This window comes from Narcine bancroftii, chromosome 3 (genome assembly GCF_036971445.1).
Source record: "Narcine bancroftii isolate sNarBan1 chromosome 3, sNarBan1.hap1, whole genome shotgun sequence".
NCBI classification, from domain to species: domain Eukaryota; kingdom Metazoa; phylum Chordata; class Chondrichthyes; order Torpediniformes; family Narcinidae; genus Narcine; species Narcine bancroftii.
In genome coordinates this window covers 83113446-83126463 of record NC_091471.1, presented here as the reverse complement: position 1 = coordinate 83126463, position 13018 = coordinate 83113446, and the positions used below count along the sequence as shown (strand labels likewise).

Here is a 13018-nt window from a genome sequence, read left to right as displayed (position 1 = left end):
TCCAACTTATCTTCCATCTTCTTAACTTTTCCTTGAACTTTATCCACCCTTTGCATAATTTGCAACATCAGCTTTAACAGTTGAAATATCTTCCATAACATTTGCCAATTTACTATTAACAGATGTAAAGCCCAATGAAATCTGTTGTGACATTGCTTGAAACTGAATTTCAAAATAATCCTTATATTTAGAGAAGTACCTACCCTGGCCAGCAACAGGCTTCTCATACATTTCTTCTTGATCACTAACCAGATCATCTTCTGAGCTGGTCTCTTGCTGCTTTTTCTCTTTCACTTTACCAGCTCCTTTAATTCCTTTTCCGACTATTTTAACTTTTTTCTCCCCCTCCTCTTGGGTCTGGGGCCTGCTCTCTGCCGATCTAGACTCACTGGATCGACGAGCACTGCGCCCCCCCCCCCCACCCTTGAGGTGGAAGATACTCGGAATAGTGCGCATGTGCACAGCTTCTTCAACATCAGTAGGAGATCATCGGGCACCATCTTGTCCAGGACTCCGCGATCCAGGCGCCGGCATCACCGTCGGGGTCACCGGATGTTGACGCTGGATGCAAGGAGGGGGAATACTTGAGGTACCTGGTTCCAACTTCAAGGTAGGCCGAACTTCTTCCAAGTATTTAGATGCTTATAATAACAAAACTCAAGAACTTTCTAAATTTAAAGGGCACTTAAAAATGGGTTTTCATTCAAATCTGCTGGGAGAGATGATCAAACACATCTCTCCCCTACTCCATCACACCATCACCCCCGCCCCATTTTAATTATAGTTAACTAATTGATTCATTTCTTTTAACTAAGTGATTAAAGCTTATATATTGAATGTACCAAGAGAGTTGGGAGGAGTGGGAGGTTTTGACCTGCAGGATTATGTGTGTATTTGTGACCTCGGTCACAATCTGTAAGATGAAGGGAGTTAGTGTTATATTAGACAACACTTACTCAGAGGGATTTTTCTTATATTATTATAGGTATGAATTTATACACATTTTTTGCCTTTTTCTCTTTTTTTGGATTGCTAGAGGAGGTGAGTCTGGATACATAGAATTTTATTGCATTTGGAAGAGACTTGTAGAGGGAGGGATTGACAATATTTGGTTTAGATGAGTATAGTAATTAAGTTTGTAAATTTTAATTGTTAATGGGTTAAATGGAAGATAGAAAGAAAGAGGGTTAACATATATTAAGAAATTAGGAAACACATATTAAGAAACACATCTAACTGAAAAAGAACATTTGAAATTAAAAAGGGAATGGTGGGATATATAATGTCATTTTCATTTATTCTAAAGCAAGAGGGGTGGCAATTTTGATTTTAAAAAAAAGAATCTTCCGATCAAAATTCAAAATATTGTTACAGACCCTGCAGGCAGATATGTAATGGTACATTGTCAAATATTTTTGGAAATACAGACATTTTTGAATTTGTAGGCTCCAAATATTGACGATGAGATAACAGGACTGTGACCAGAAACTGCCAGGTCCATGCAGAGTGCAAACCGCACTTATATTGACCAGACAGAGCGCATTTAATAAAGGCTACCCACCCCTTTGAATGCCTGAGTATTGATTTCAAAGGACTCCTCCCATCCTCTGACAACAACATGTACTTCTTCAACATCATTGATGAGTACTCATGTTTCCCATTCGCCATCCCCTGCCCTTACATGACCACTGTCACTGTCATCAAGACCCTACACAATCCCTTCTCCCTGTTTGGGTACCCCTGCTACATTCAGAGCAACCGGAGTCCTCTTTTATGATTGATGAGCTGCATTATTACCTGCCGGCCAGAGGCATCACCACAAGCAGGACCACCATTTACAACCCCCGAGGGATCGGGAAGGTGGAAAGGGAGAATGTTACCATCTGGAAGACTATCCTCCTAGCCCTGCGGTCTACAGGACTTTGTCTCCCACTGGCAAGATGTCCTCCCAGAGGTACTCCACAATCAGATTGCTTCTATGTATAGCCACTGATGACACTCCACATGAAAGAATGTTTTCCTTTCCTAGGAAGTCTGCTTCAGGGACCACATTACTGGCCTGGCTAATGTCTCCAGAGCCAGTTCTACTCCAGAAGCATGTAGGAGCCATAAGTCTGACCCATTGGTCAAAAGGGTCCATCTCTTCCATGCCAAACCCCAGTGCACCTATAGGCGTACCATGATGGGCACCAGGACATGGTTCCCTTTAGGGACCTGGCCCTCAGGGGTGCCTGAGACCATTACTGATCACGCCAAATCCCCTTCACCTATGGTTATCCATGATGCACCAGGGCCATGACATGCCAGATTCATCACCATGCATCTACCAAAGCAATGCTGATGACTACATACAGGCATTCCAAACTATCCAAGACTCAATAGCTGAGCCGCAGCCACAGCCGGTCGCAGCATCATCCCAGACCACATGAAAGACTTAATTTGTAGTAACACCTAATCACTTCATCCCACCAGACTTTTTCTAAAATAAGTAAACCACTGTATGAATGCTTAGATGTCTGGACACGACCCTTGGCTGACTGTACCTGTGGCTCCTCCCACAGAATCCTGAATAAAGATGACTGTACCATAACCCCCTCCCAAGTTCAGGATCGTCGACCAGCGTGGACTTGCCTCCATTCTATTGCTAATCAGTTTTACATAACTTCTAGTCTTTTGGAGTTATTTATGGTGCATCACAAAGTAACTGAAAAAAATTGTAACTGTTCTCATGGAAATAGACACAAAAATGCGAGACATATTAGAGAATCAATGATGTCTGGTCAGAATAAAAACTAGAGAAACTTTAAGTAGTACAAGAGGAATTGATGAGCTCAGAAAATCCCAAGGACCTGATGATTTACAACGCTAAAGTTTAAAAGAGTTTCTATTAGAGATCATGATTGCTCAGGTACTCAGCAGATTCTGGATTTGTTTCTGTGGATTAGAATATTGGAAACATGACTCCCCTTCTTCAGAAAAAGGCGAGAGAGAGAGAGAGAGAGAAAACATGTAACTAGTGCCCTTATAGCCCAATATCTGTGGTAGGGAAAGTGCTGGAATCCATATTGAAGGATGTACTGTATTAATAGAACACATTGAAAAGGATTATAGAATTGAGCAGTTAGTATGCATTTATGAAGGTAAAATCATGTTTAATGAAAATGGTGGTGACTTATAAGGTTGTAACTTATCCAAGAAAATCAGCATGTCATCTATTTGTATTTTTGGAAGCCCTTCCTTAAAGTGCCTCATGTTGGTTAATGTGGTCAATACATGTCAAATTGGGATAATATACTGAGAAGAATTGAGAATTGGTTTAGAATGGGAATAAACCGTTCCTCCATTTAGCAGACTGAGATTCATAAGGTATCATGGATCACTGCTTGGGATCCAGCAAATCACAATCTAGATCAACAATTTAGGGACAAAAAGCTTGCTGATGTTAGAAGTCTTGGTAGGATTGTGAGTGTGGAACAGAGTGGAAGGAAACTGCAGCAGCAGACCAGAATGAGGAATGGCGGATGAAGGCCTCACAGCTAGCCTTGGGAGGGTGCTGAAGGGGACTAGGACTCCTGAAGAACTTCAGATGCTAACATCTTCCTAATTGCTTTCAGGGTTCAGAATCAGGCTGAGGAGGGTGACTTGGGTAGCTCAAGCTCTGGTTCATGTTCAAACATTGTCATTCGCATCAAAAATGCAATGATAGAGGTTGTTTTGCAGCCAGAATAGTTGACATCTCATACATAGTACAGTAAAACCCCTTGTATCCGGAATTCAAGTAACCAACAGCCTCAAGCAAAGGGCAAAAAAAAGGAAAATATAATTTAAAAATAAAATAATAGGTAAAAAATACAAAAGTTTAAAATGATAAAAGTTAAAAATCAGGGGTGGCGAAATCACAGCTCGCAAGCCACATGCAGCTCTTTGACATGAATGTGTGGCTTGCAGAGGTATTTTGGCTGTGCCATGTTAGTGGGCATGATTTGCAATCCTGTGTTTGTGACTCATCCACTCCTCTTTTCCCACCAATTGCCCCCTTAGCACCGACTGCTGTGACTGCAGGAGGTGCTGCATGTACACTCACACATCCTCTCTCACCACCATTCTGGGTCCCAAATAGTCCCAAGTGAAGCAGCTGTTCACTTGTAAATCTGCATGGATCATCCATTACATCCGGTGCTTCCATGTTGGTTGCTTCTTCATCACACTGGGCGACTGCTTCATTCAGCATCTCGGCTCTGTCGGCCACAATAGTTGTGATCTCTCAGTGGCCACTGTTTTCAACTCCCCCCCCCCCACCATTCTCTTGCCGACATGTCTGTCCATGGTCTCATGTACTGCCAGATTGAGACCACCTGCAAATTGGAGGAAGGACTCCTCATCTTCTGTCTGGGCACCCTCCAACCGCATAGCATTAATGTCAATTACTCTGTTTTCCATTAGACCCCTCTATCTATCCTTTTGTCTCTTTTCCCCCAGTTCTGACTCTTTCTTCCCTTTTCTCTCTCTCTCCTTTCCCACAGCTCTGCATTCACAAAGCTAATCCACCCCTCCTCCCAAATCAAATCCCACCTTTCCTCTCTCTCCTGTCCTATTCATTGTTGGTCTGAACTCCTCCCCCTTTCTTTCCTTCTCTCCAGCCTTTTAATTCAGGCACCTGCCTGCTTTTTATTCATACCTTGAAGAAGAGCACAGGCCCAAAACATTGGTTATTTATCTTTACCTCAGATGGATGCTGCAAGATCTGCTGGATTCCTCCAGCATTTCTATGTTTTACCAACATCACAGCGACTCTGTTCCATCTCCCATTTTGTGAGGCCTACTTTCATGTCCAATCATTAACAATCATGAATTTACACATAATAAGTGGATAACAAAGGTAACTGTATAAAAGGGTATTATTTCTATGCAAAAGGTTGAAACATGTCAAATCGAGATAAATAACATTCAGGTTAAGAAAGGGTGAATGGATATAATTCACATGGATTTGATACAGGACATTTGATTGGGTTCAACAAAAAAGGATGCAAGTAGAAGCAATTTCATCATCTGGCAATTGATGAGATGTTAAGGGACTGAATAACCTATATATCTGATGATACTGGTAGTGTTTCTCAAGGTAACCACATTTATGACTGGTGAGAAGGAAGGGTCTATAGGGGTGGAAGCAAACCCCGCATGATGATAGATTACAGCCAGACGGTCAACCGCTTCACTCAACTAGATGCTTATCCCCTCCCCCGGATAGCCGATATGGTTAATAAAAGAGCCCAGTCCTCCACAATTGACCTGAAATCAGCATACCACCAACTCCCCCTTCGCTCAGTGGATGCAAATTCACTGCCTTTGAAGCAGATGGCAGACTTTATCACTTCCACAAGGTCCCCTTTGGAGTCACCAATGGAGTCTCAGTGTTCAAAAGGGAGATGGATTGGATGGTAGACAGGCATAACTGACAGCGACGTTCCCCTACCTTGACAATGTCACCATCTGTGGCCATGACCAGCAGGACCATGATGCAAACCTGGCGAAATTTCTCAGCACAGCCAAGTCCCTAAATCTGACTTGTAACAAGAAGTGTGTATTTAGTACCATTCACTTGGCCCTCCTTGGATGCATCGTGGAACATGGTGTTATTGCCCCCGACCTTGACCACATGCGTCCCCTTATGAAGCTCCCAATACCACACAACCTCAAGGAACTGAAATGGTGCCTGGGGTTCTTTTCTTACTATGCCCAGTAGGTGCCCAATTATGTTGATAAAGCCTACCCCTTAGTAAGGTCCACAAGCTTCCCCTTATCAGCAGAAGCCCAGGAGGCATTTAACCAAATTAAAGGAGACATTGCTAAAGCCACAGTACATGCCATCTGATTCCACTGGCCACCACTCTCAACCAGGTAGTCAGGCCAGTAGCATTTATTTCCGCACCCTCCACGGCCCCGAAACACAGTACTCTCAGTCGAGAAGGAGGCATAGGCGATCGTTGAGGCCATGCGCTACTGGCATCACTATCTAGCCAGAAAAAAATTTACCCTGTTGATGGACCAATGGGCCGTCGCCTTCATATTTAACACAAAACTGTGGGGTAAAATCAAGCATGATAAAATCCTGAGGTGGAGAATCAAACTCTCCACCTATATCTATGCTGTACTGGCCAGACAAACTCAACGATCTCCCAGATGCCCTATCCTTGGGGCATGTGCCAGTGCGCATCTCGACCGCCTCCAGGTACTCCATGATGACCTCTGCCACCCCGGAGTCACGAAATTGTTCCATTTCATAAAAGCCCGGAACCTCCCATACTCCATTGAAGATGTCAGGTCCCTGACCAGATACTGTTGGGTCTGTGCGGAATGTAAACCGCAGTTCTTCAGGCACGACAAGGCACACCTCATCAAGACCACATGCTCTTTCCATCACCTGAGCATCGATTTCAAGGGACCTCTGTCCTCGACCAGTAGGAATGTCTATTTTCTCAACATCATAGTGAAGTTCTCCAGAGTCCTGTTTGCCATCCCTTGTCCCGACATGACCTCTGCCTCAGTTATCAGGGCACTCCACAGCATATTCACTCTCTTCGAGTTCTCGAACTATATTCATAGTGATTGGGGGTCCTCATTCATTAGTGACGAGCAGCAGCAGTACCTGTTGGCTAGAGGCGTAGCCACTAGTAGAACTACGATCTATAACCCCAGGGGAAACGGCCAGGTGGAGCGAGAAAACATCACAATTTGGAAGGCAATCCTCCAGGCCTTTAAGTCAAAAGGCCTGATGGTGTCTCACTGGCAAGAAGTTATGCCAGAGGCACTCCATGCCATCTGATCCCTCCTATGCACTGATACAAATATGACCCCTCATAAAAGCATGTTTTCCTTCCCAGGAGGTCGGCGACCGGAAACACTCTGCCGCCCTGGCTCTCATTTCTGGGACCCATCCTGCTGAGGAAACACATGAGGGGCCATAAGACCGAGCCGTTGGTGGAAGAGGTGCAGCTCCTGCAAGCAAATCCACAATACGCAAATGTCCAGTACCCTGACAGCCAGGAGGACACAGTCCCTGTCCGTGATCTGGCAAATGCCGGAGACACCCACCTACCCCCCAGCCCTGACCACCACATTCACATACATCGGCCCCTGCAGAGACGGTACAGGCTATCTAAGCCCCCCAGGCACCCACACAACATGCCCGGGACCCTCATCCTGCCAAGCCAACCCCCATGACTGCCACCATAGACAACCAGAGCCACCCCCTACGGTGACAGCCTTCTCCCCCCCCCCCCCCCCCCCGCCTTAAGACACTCGACCAACAACAGAGCTGACCAGTACACCCCCGGCGGAGCTGCACAGATCACTCAATCTTTAGAGTCATTGATAGTGTGCATCCGGCGAGATACCACTCTGAGAGCTCAGCGGTTAGAGCACTGTTCTTGTAAACCAGGGACTGTGAGTTCATTCCTCGCTGGGGCCTCATTTCTGTGAGGGACACTGGACAAAGTAGTGACTCTCTGTCCATCCAATAATGGAACCTTTACCCTTTATAATTAGGTTGGAAATAGTTGGAAATTACAAATCATCCCTATTATATTAGGTTCTAGGTCTTCAAGGAGCTTCAAAATTAAAGAATTCAAAAAGCTTTTAACCTGTAAATAACGAAAGAAGTGGTGTGTAGGTATTGTAAATTTTGTGGACAATTGTTCAAAAGAGGCAAGATTTTGGTCAGTAAAAACATCTAAAAAGGATTGGATACCTAAATTTGACCAATGTTGTAAACCGATATCTTGAACCGATGATTAAAAAAAAGGAATTACCTAAAATAGGACTAATTTATAAGAATCTATCGTACCCAAAATGTTCCTAAATTGAAACCAGATTCTCTATGTATTGTCAGTTAATTTGGAGGACAGAAAAGGTAAAGGTGCTCCAAGAATTCAAAGAGAATACTTTCTGGTAGATTTAATTTCTAAATTAATCCATCTTGAAGCTCCTAAATATTTCTAATATTAGCTTCCCAATAATAAAACCTGAAGTTAGGTAATGCCAAGCCCCTCTTCTTTTTAGTATTTTGAAGGAATTTTTTTATTGAGACAGGGGTGCTTATTTTTCCATATAAAAAAAGATATGATAGAATCCAAAGAATCAGAAAAGGATTTAGGAACAAAAACAGGTACAGCTTGAAAAAATATAAAAATTTAGGAAGAATATTCAACTTGACAATATTGACACATCCAATTAATGTCATTGAAAGAGGGGACCTTATTCATTTCAAAGTACTTGTCAGTCCAAAGTGAATAGAACTCAAAACTCCTCAACAGCAAACAATTTATTCCCAAATTACAAATTGCTGGAAGAACTTAGCAAGTCAAGCAGCATTTATGGAGGTAAAGGGATGAATGACTTCTCAAGTCGAGGAGTCGGGGTTTGTTTTATTGCTCCAGATTCCAGCATATGTTGCCTCTTTTGTCTCTATATTCCCAAATTAACCAAAATGGAGAGCAGACTAAAATAATTACAGCCTGGAAACTTAAATAGCAAGCAGTCAGTTAAAATCCCAAAGCACATCATTCAATTCCTTTACCATGATCAAATCCTTGACTAAATACAGACTGAAATGGCCATTATCTTGGCTACCTTGGAGGCCCTTTGGTGCCCCAAGTATTCAGGGAATCAGGGAACCAAACTATTATGGAAATAGTTTTCAAACTATTATGGAAACTGCAGTCTGGCAATCTGAGCAAGCTGGTATTAGGGTGGAGAGGGATGAACTCTAAACTGTCACATATGCAGTAATTTTTTTGTGGTCAACATCTTTTTGAAGTGGAAGCATTTTCCAGGACTGGTCTGCAAATTTGAAGTCATAAAATAATCTAACCAGAAGTATTCTTTATTACTCTTTCCTCTCCATGCCCTAAATATATATATACAAATTTTATTTTCTCCAATTATCTATGATGCACAATCAATTAACCAAAAGATTGAAGTACTGGAACTGAAGGCTTTTATCAGCTAGAGATGGACAGCATCTCTTGAGTTGCTGGCTCACACTGACCTGAACTCGAACTGGGGGCAGAGTTGTAGCATGACAACCTTTATGGGGAATAAAGGGGAGGAGTCATGAGCCGGCCAATGAGAGCAGGGTCAAACATATAAGGTCAAGATATTTTCATACACAAAGTGGTTTCACCACATTCACCCCCTCTTTTAAAAAGAAGTCCCGATGGGGGTGTGGTGCAGTCAAGTGCCCTCATAGTTCATTTTGTCCGGCGGCCTCCTTTGGTGTTGTGACTGATGTATCCCTGGTGGTGTGGTGGCCTCTGTCGATTGTGGCTGCTCCTTCTTGGTCAGCCCGGCCGAGGTGCTTGGTTCAGCCAATGGGGTGGGTGTGTGAGTACCAGTTGGTGGGTTGGCCAAGGAGGTGGGAGTAGGAATCCGGACTGTCGGTTGAAAGAAGGGGGATCCAGATGCTCCCGCACATTCCAGGTCCCAGATGGATATTGTGTCCTCATGCCCATCTGGAAATGCCACATAGGCGTACTGTGGAGCATCTGGATCCTGTCAACTAGTGGGTCAGACGTATAGATCCTTGCTTGTTTCCACAGGAGTACTGGCTCGGGGACATCAGCCAGATAGGTAGGGTCATTCCTGACACAGATCTCCTGGGGAATGTAAAGAGTCTCTCATGAGGTGTCTCGTAGGTGGCCATACACAGAAGGGTTTGTATAGTGAGGAGGGCCTCTGAGAGAACTTCTCACCAGTGAAGGACGGGGAGGCCCTTTAAGGCCAGTAGTACTGCCTTCCAGACCGTGCCGTTCTCCTGCTCCACCTGGCTTTTCCCTTTTGGGTTGCAGCTGGTGGTACAGCTAGAGTCAATGCCCTTAGACAGGAGGAATTGGTACAGCTCATCACTCAAGAAGAATGAACCCCTATCACTATGGATGTAGCAGGGGTGTTCGAAGATGGTGAACAGATTGTTCAGAGCCTTTATGACAGTGGGTGTGGTCATGTCCGGTCAGGGGATGGTGAAGGGAACCGTAAGTATTCATCGATGATGGTGATGAAGTACACATTGCGGTTCATAGAGGGTAAGGGCCCTTTGAAGTCCATACTTAGGCAATCAAAGGGGCGAGTAGCCTTGATCAGGTGTGATTTTTTTGGCCTGGTTTGAACTCCATGCAGACACAGCAATTTTTGGTCAGCATCCTGACATCATCAATGGAATAGGGGAGATTATGGGCCTTTGTTACAAGATCAAACCAGCAACCACAAAGAAGGCATATCACACAGGTGTAAAGATGAACAATTACTTTATTAACAGAAATTCACCTTCAAACTTTAATTCAAAATCTCCCCCTTTTATAACAATGCCCACTGGTTACTCTGCAAATTCCTATAACAGTGTAAAACTAATAAATTCCCTAGCCTAAATACAATATATGTAATTAAAGTCTAAGTTATATTTCCAACCAGTCCACAGAAAAACAGACACAAAACACACAAGACTCATAAAACTTCGATCTCAACCGAAGCAAAGATCATAAACAAAATTCAGTTTCTTTGGTAAATTGAAGCTAAATGATCTTTGAGAGAGAGAGAGAGAGAGCGAGAGAGAGAGAGAGAGAGAGAGAGAGAGGAGAGAGAGAGAGAGAGAGAGAGAGAGCAAGAGAGAGAGAATTCAAAGTTGTCTTGTGTTGCTTGCAGAGAGAGGAACACTGGCTTGGTCCGGATCCTTCTGGCTGCCTTCGGAATGTTCATCTCTTTTTAAAATGCCCATCATTCTAACCTGTCTTCCAGACAATGACTCATGCTCTGGACCTTCTTCCACTCCACAGCACCCCCAGTGGTGGTTTATCGTCCAAGTCCAGATATTTTTAGATTATTTTCTGCACATGCTCAGTCCGTCTCCCACTCTCCCAGCAGTCCACCTTCACCTTGGCTCTCTAAGGCAAACTGTCACTTTTTAACATAAAACCACACAACACCTAGGTCAATACCATATAACCATATAACCACTTACAACACAGAACAGGCCAGTTCGGCCCTACTAGTCCATGCCGTAACAAATCCCCACCCTCCTAGTCCCATTGACCAGCACCCGGTCCATACCCCTCCAGTCCTCTCCTATCCATGTAACTATCCAGTCTATCCTTAAATGTAACCAATGATCCCGCCTCAACCACATCTGCCGGAAGCTCATTCCACATCCCTACCACCCTTTGCGTAAAGAAATTTCCCCTCATGTTCCCCTTATAATTTTCCCCCTTCAATCTTAAACCATGCCCTCTAGTTTGAATCTCCCCCACTCTTAATTGAAAAAGCCTATCCACATTTACTCTGTCCCTTTTAAAATCTTAAACACCTCTATCAAGTCCCCCCTCAATCTTCTACGCTCCAGAGAAAAAAGCCCCAGTCTGCACAACCTTTCCCTATAACTCAAACCTTGAAATCCTGTCAACATTCTCATGAACCTTCTCTGCACTCTCTCTATTTTGTTTATATCTTTCCTATAATTTGGTGACCAAAACTGTACACAGTACTCCAAATTTGGCCTCACCAATGCCTTGTACAGTTTCATCATAACCTCCCTACTCTTGAATTCAATACTCCGATTTATGAAGACCAACATTCCAAATGCCTTCTTCACCACACCATCTACCTGAGTATCAGCCTTGAGGGTACTATTTACCATCACTCCTAAATCCCTTTGTTGCTCTGCACATCTCAATAGCCTACCATTTAATGCATATGACCTATTTAGATTTGCCTTTCCAAAATGTAACACCTCATATTTATCTGTATTAAATTCCATCAGCCATTTCTCAGCCCACACCTCCAGCCTTCCTAAATCACCTTTTAATCTATGGTAATCTTCCTCACTGTCCACAACACCACCAATCTTTGTATCATCCGCAAACTTGCTTATCCAATTCTCCACCCCTACTTCCAGATCGTTAATATATATAACAAACAATATATATATGGACTGATCCCTGAGGAACTCCACTAGTCACCGGCCTCCAATTGGACAAACAATTTTCTACCACTACTCTCTGATGCCTCCCATCCAACCATTGCTGAATCCATTTCACTACCTCCTTATTTATACCTAATGGCTCCACCATTTTTCCTAACCTCCTGTGGGGAACTTTGTCAAAAACTTTACTAAAGTCTAAATAGACAACATCCACAGCTTTTCCTTCATCAACCTTTTTTGTAACCCCCTCGAAAAACTAAATCAGGTTTGTCAAGCATGATCTACCCCTGACAAAACCATGCTGATTACTCCCTATCAATCCCTGTACCTCCAAATATTTGTAAATACCATCCCTCAGAACACTTTCCATCAACTTACCCACCACAGATGTCAGACTCACAGGCCTATAATTCCCAGGTTTACATTTGGACCCTTTCTTAAACAACACAGAACTCGTTAACAGCCTAGATAAAATTTTTAAAAATGGGTCATCCCATGGTGGCAGAGGCCATCGTGCAGCGACTGCAATCTGTCCATCTGTGCACATTTCGCCCGAGACAGGGCGTCTGGAGGCTCGTTGAGCTTTCTAGGCCAGTACAGTATGTCACAGTTGTAGGTGGAGAGCTCGATTCTCCACCTCAGGATTTTAATGTTTTTGATTTTACCCTGCTGCTGGTTTTTAAACATGAAGGCGACTACCCATTGGTCAGTCAGCAGGGTAAAATGCTTACCAGCGAGGTAATGCCTCCAGTGCTGCACCGCTTCAGCAATAGCCTGGGTCTCTTTCTCGATGAAGGAGTGGCAGATCTCGGGGCTCTGGAGGATGCGTGAAAGAAACACTACAGGCCTGCCCGCCTGGTTAAGTGTAGTGGCCAGGGAAAAGTCCGATGCATCGCTCTCCACCTGAAACAGGATGGATTTATCCACTGTGTGCATCGTGGGTTTTGCAATGTCAACTTTGATTTGGTCGAATGCCTCGCGGGCTTCTGCCAGCAGGGGGAAAACGGTGGCCTTAATGAGAGGATGGGCCTTCTCTGTGTAGCTGGTGAC

General features: G+C 43.9%; 1 protein-coding gene across 1 annotated transcript in view; it reads left to right on the top strand.

Annotated features, from left to right (window-relative positions):
* Window positions 1–252: 252 nt before the first annotated feature.
* The window catches only part of LOC138757315 (mesoderm induction early response protein 3-like), a 152277-nt gene continuing 139511 nt past the window's right edge, over window positions 253–13018 (top strand). Inside the window, exon 1 of the mRNA XM_069924422.1 lies at window positions 253–610. The gene's annotated coding sequence lies outside the window, so the exon portion shown is untranslated. The remainder of the gene's footprint in view (window positions 611–13018) is intronic.